Source organism: Megascapheus bottae, chromosome 1 (genome assembly GCF_031878675.1).
Source record: "Megascapheus bottae isolate mThoBot1 chromosome 1, mThoBot2.hap1, whole genome shotgun sequence".
NCBI lineage: Eukaryota > Metazoa > Chordata > Mammalia > Rodentia > Geomyidae > Megascapheus > Megascapheus bottae.
Window position 1 is genome coordinate 43,682,181 of NC_143509.1, and position 6,000 is coordinate 43,688,180.

Sequence of the window (6,000 nt, forward strand, 5' to 3'; positions counted from 1 at the left end):
AGAAATCAATTGACCAGGAAGGAAGAAGTCTAGCTTTTCAGGAGGAGATGCAGCTTTTCTGCAGGCATGTATGGAGTGAGGCAGGGGGGTGGGGGAAGATGAAGTTGTAGTCTGTCTGGTCTTGTTTAATTACACAGTCTGAGGGTAGAAAATTAGATCCCCCAAGTTAGTGCTTAAAAGAAAAATCAGTGAGTGGGGACTAGGTGAGGAACAACCCTTCCCTTCCCTTATTCCACCTGAGACCTAATCTGGATATCTGATCCTGTTCTGAACCTTAGGGGTCTGGGGCCTGGGGTAGTGAAGTGAGAAGAGCCACAGATCTAGCTTACTGCAGCCTTCCAGTGAACCCAGCTCTTTTCTTTCTAATCTGTGACCTTAACAGGTTGACCATTGATTGTCTCTCTGCCTTCTCTCTGCCTTCTCTGTAACAGGGTATAGTAATCAGTTCTATCTCCTGCTATCAGCTACCTGTGTTCCATCTAGTTGATACATGTAAAGTATGTTCCCCATGGTACTAAGTGTTCAAAAATGTTGGCAATTTTTTCCCCACAGCTTTAGGATTGAAGTCAAAGCCTAAACCTTCTACTGCTTGAACCACACACACAATACTGGGGGGGTGGGGGGATGTGTGTGTGTGTGTGTGTGTGTGTGTGTGTGTGTGTGTGTGTAAGGGGGGGAGAGAGTGAGACTTGAACCAAGGGCCTCTCTTCTTGTTCAGCTTTTTGTCTCATGGTTGGCATATAGCCATGCCTCTAGTTCTAGTTTTTTGCTGATTAATTAGAGATAGGAGGCAAGAGAGTTTGTCTGCCCTGGCTTGCTTCAATTGGGCTCTTCAGATCTCAGCTTCCTGAATAGCTAGGATTGTAGGTATGAGTAACACACACACACACACACACACAGTATTTTGTCTAGGACTGGCCTCCAACTTGCAGGCATGTATTACACTTAACTTAGCTCTTTCTCTTTTTGTTAGTGTGAATTTAAATCAAATATGAAGACAGAAAAATGGTGAACAGTGTCTGACCTATAGCAGAAATCTGATCTCGATCTCCCTCTCTCTCTCTCTCTCTCTCTCTCTCTCTCTCTCTCTCTCTCTCTCTCTCTCTCTCTCTTTTCTTAGAGAAAAATCTGTCAATCTCTCTCATTTCTCATTTATGGAAAGGAGAGGTCAAGGTGTCCCTCTGGAAGGGAAGAGTGTGAGGAAGCTGAAGGAAAAACAAATAGCCACCTAGGAGATGCTGGACATTTCTCTGCAGGCTTAGCCTAGGCCCTGGCCTGATTCCTAGAATCGGCTGCTGGGACTTGGGTGGTTTGCAGGTGATGAGTGTAAAAGCTGCTTAAGAACAAGTTGCTCTTTCAGGGAGCATGCCAGTAGGAGCCAGCAGCCATCTCTGAGTTGCTCAAGCCATCTGAAGGCAAGTACTGGGAGAGACAGGCTTTCCTATAACAAAGAAGGGGAATCCTATTTCCAGACATCCCTAGCTCTTCTGTAGGTGATTGGTTAAATGTCCTGGAACTCTTACCTAGTATAATAATTCTGAAAATATTTGGCCCCTGTATCCTTAATCTTTTGTGTGTGTGGGGGGGGGTGTCATGGGGCTTGAACTCTGGGCCTGGGCACTGTCCCTGAGCTCTTCAGCTCAAGGCTACCGCCCTACCCCTTGAGCTACAGCCCCACTTCCCATTTTCTAGAGATTAATTGGAGATGAATCTCAGGTTCTTTAGTGCCCACGCTAGCTTTGAACCGTGATCCTCAGATCTCAGCCTCCTGAATAGCTAGGATTACAAGCGTGAGCCACTGCACCAGGTCTGTCTCCTCAATCTTCTTGTTAAGCTTGTTTCTTCTAAAGTCCATCAAGTTACAAATAGCCAGGGACATGGAACCTGTATATATTGTCACCCCGAGTTTTACCATGGTCCACTGAAACAGCAATGTCTGCCTTAAAAGACCTTCCTGGAGGGTCCCCAACTGCTGTACCCCATTCTGTCCATTAGGAGAGAGTGAAAGGGGAACTGTTAGGTAGATAGGAATAAAAGATGGCAGATCTAATACATAGCAGAGAACATATGGCCCATCTTAGTATTTCTTGTTGCCATAATGCCTTGCACGCTTGCTCAAATGCTTCATTTTCCCATAATGCCCTGGATACCCACTCAACCAATAAAAAGGGCCAAGGTAGTGCATGCACAACAACTAGCCATCAGTCAATCGGCACAATGCCCAGGGAAGGTATGGGGGTGCCCCGTATCATAAAAACACACTCCATGGGCCGGGAGTTTGGCCTAGTGGTAGAGTGCTTGCCTAGCATGCACGAAGACCCAGGTTCAATTCCTTGGTACCACATATATAGAAAAAGCCGGAAGTGGTGCTGAGGCTCAAGTGGTAGAGCTCTAGCCTTGAGAAAGTCCAAGGCCAGTGCTCAGGCCTGAGCTCAAGCCCAGGACTGGCAAAAAAAAAAAAATATATAAAAGAGCAAGTTTCTGAAGAATAAACCTGCTTTACATTCATTCTTCAAACTCATTCGTTCTTCAAATATTTACTGGACAACTACTTATGTAGCAAGTAATCTACTAGGCACTGGATAGGGCAATCACTTATTAGCAGAATGAGTGCTTCAGAGAGCTTAAAGTCTGATAGGGAACAGGGATGTGATTTGAATAATCATACAGAGAATTGGATCTAATTACTAGTCAAGGTAAATGCTACAGAAGGAAAGTTGAGCTTTGTGGGACTTAAGCAGGGCAGGGGGCTTATCTAACCAGTTACACGATGCCCAGCAGAGGGAGCTACCTCCTCCTAGCCCCCTACCCCTGTTACTGTCAGGGTCTTTTCAGCTACTAGTATCTAACCTTGAGCAAATCTTCATTCATTCCCTTACTGTCCATTGATTCTCCATACCTTTCTTGGGCCCTACATGAACCAATATGAAGAGCTGAGGTGGTAGGGATGAATTCGTTAGGACTTACAACCGCCACACTCTGGAGATGGGAGCTGCTCACATGAGGATGTACATATAAAGCCATTAAAGCATCACGGTGTGCGCTACGCTAGTAAGTGCTGCAGTTGGGTTAGCACCCAGTGCTGTAAGGAAGGAACCCAGGCTGGGAATGCTATATACAGGGACTGGAAAAAAGTGATTCTTGGAATGAAACCTTGAACCCTGTGTTGTATTTAACAAGAGGAGAGTAGAGAGAAGGAAACACAATGGCTCTGAAGCAGGCAAGAGTAGGGTAGACCAGGAGCATATGTGCCAAATAGAAGGGCCAGGAAAGGACAGGAAGAACTATGGACATAGACTGACCAGTTCTTCCCTTTCCCATAGTTTGTCTCCATCTGGGCCACCCACTCCTCACAGCTCAGAATACCAGTCTTGGGCAGGTCAGGTTCAGCAGGTCTTCAGTTCTGAACAGTACCTTGGGTATCTTCCATGATGCCATTTTACTCCCATCATCCTCTGCTGTGCTTCCTCCCTGCTGCCAGGCACACTAGTCCAAAATGTTTCTCTTCCCCTTTCTCTAGAAGAGCAGTCACTGGCAAAGTCCAAACCCAAATCCAGCCTAATCTGTTCACAATTCTAGATTTTTTTCCACTGTAGCAGGAAAGCCTGGAAGGCCCCCTCCCTGCCACCCCGACCCCCATCTCCTCGGGAAAACTTGGGGCTGCATTTGGGATGGTGCCCCGGCTCTTCCTGGCCCATTTCAGATTGGCATCCACCCCCTAGAGTGGGTTCTGCACACAGGTTGAAGGACTGTCCCAGCCTTTGTCATGCAGAGAGGATAGAAAGCAGAGAGCAGAGGGCAGGGGAGCTAGCTGCCAGGTGCTGATGGCCTATATCAAGGCACAGCCCAAGGACCAAAGGTGAACAGGCAGGTGGCTTTCTTTCACCTCCTCTCCTCCCTGCCCTTTCTGTGCTTCACATTAATTATTCTCATCTCATGGAGCAGGAATGGAAACAGACTCAGAATCTGGCTGGAGGCATATTGTGACATCAGTTTACAGGTGGTATTCTGCCCCAGGTGGGGAAGACCCCTTTCCTACTTTGTCCTGGTCTGACAGAGAGAAGGAAGAGGGAAGAAACAGCAAGAAACAGCCCTCTCCCTACCCTGTCTCTCTTCTTTAGAGAATGAACTTGGAGCAGGTAAAAGAAGTAGCACTTGCCTGAGAGGACCAGGAAAGGGTGAATGGATAGGAATGTGGGGGCATGGCAGCTGGCTTTTGCCAGACACCACTGCCTCCCACACAGCCTGCCCCTCCTTCTCTCTTCCTCCACCACCACTTAGTGCCAAGCCTGGCCCCTGGTCTCTACGTGTGTGTGTGTGTGTGTGTGTGTGTGTGTGTGTGTGTGTGTGTGTGTGTGTGTGTGTTGGGACTGAGGCTTGAACTCAGGGCCTGTGTGCTGGCCCTTGGCTTAAAAAAAAATTATTATAAAGGTGATGTAAAGAAGGGCTAGAGTTAACACAAGTCAGGTAAAGAGTACATTTCTTTTGAGGCCAGTATCTGTTGGGTTTGTTTTGCTCCAGGCTGGCACTCAACCACTTGAACCACAGCTGTACTTTTGGCTTTTTGATGGTTAATTGGACTCTTAAATCCAATTAACTTTTCTGCCTGGATTTCAAAACATGATCCTCAAATCTCAGCCTTCTGAAAAGTTAGAATTATAGGAGTGAGCCACTAGCTCCTGCCATTCTCCATTTACTGTCAAAGCTATCTTCCTCCTCCCACTTCATCTCCTTATCCTTTGAGCCTCGGGTGACAGTGGAACTTCTTCTGGGACTTGACACCTGGCTGACCAGATTCCTTTGGGTCCCAGCCTCTTGGCTTTCATAGCCATATGTGGACATCTTAGCTCGAGTGACCTCCTCCTCCATTCCCAGCTGCTCCTGACAGCACATTGGACTACATCTGGCCATATTTAGCTATCAGCTCCAGGATTCCAAGTCTGATAACCAGGTCCCCACCACTCCCTTCTGCTCCATTTAAAAAAATCGCTGGACCTCCAAACCCCTTCTTTCTCCCTACCTGGGTGCCTTCTTTGCTTCCTGTCTCATTCTGATCTCTCTCTGACAATCCCTGTCTTGTTTTGCTGATTTCCAATCTCATTACATCACAGAAGCCTGGAAAGGTTTTTCAGTCCTACTCAAGCCTGCACTGTCACATTCTCCCACTTATAAACCACTGAAGTTCCTCTACTCCTCCTACTTCACTAAAACAATGCATCTTCTCACTGAGTCACTGAGCTTTGGGCAGTAGAGTTAATTAAATGAGCCACCCTCAAGGAGCCCACAATCCAGTAGAGGAGCAAGACAGTGACTGGGTGACATTGGAATATTCCAAGTATCACTGATGGATTTTGAACAAAGTGGCATCCTGAGAAAAAGGTTCTGGGAATGGAGGGAGGCAGTTTGTGGGACAGAAGGAAAGAGACAGCAACAAGAAGTCAAGGGTTCAGGGAAAGGATAATGAATAAAAACCTTGGTTAGGATGGGGTGAGAAAGAGGAGGAGGTGACAGATGTGAGGGACCTTGCAAAGGTAAGTTATAGTATGCTTGGTGCTGGGAGAAGTATAGGGAAGGAGAGATAGTAGATGTCTGAGCCTGGATGATTCTGGAAATTGAATGTCCCTGGCACCATTTATAGATACAGGAAGTACAGAAGAAGAAGCACTGGCAACGAGGGGAACCAGGAGTCTAGGCAGGCTCTCAAGGAGCTATGCCCAGAAACATATGTAAAGCAGGAGCTTAGGAATGGGATCTGAGCTAAAGCAAGGAAGTACAGGATGGAAGTAGGACAGGAAATTCAGTGGAAAGCATTTCCCAGACAAGTAAAGAGGCAAAGACCAATAGAGACCAAGGTGGGCATGACACTTCCTAACTGCTTGTGTAGGTTGTTCGTGCCTGAGAGCTCTTACCATGTGGCACTGTAAGTGTCCTAGTTAGTTTTTGTTGTCCTCATGTACACTCTTGAAGGAGGCAATATGTCCTCATAACCCATCTCTCCCA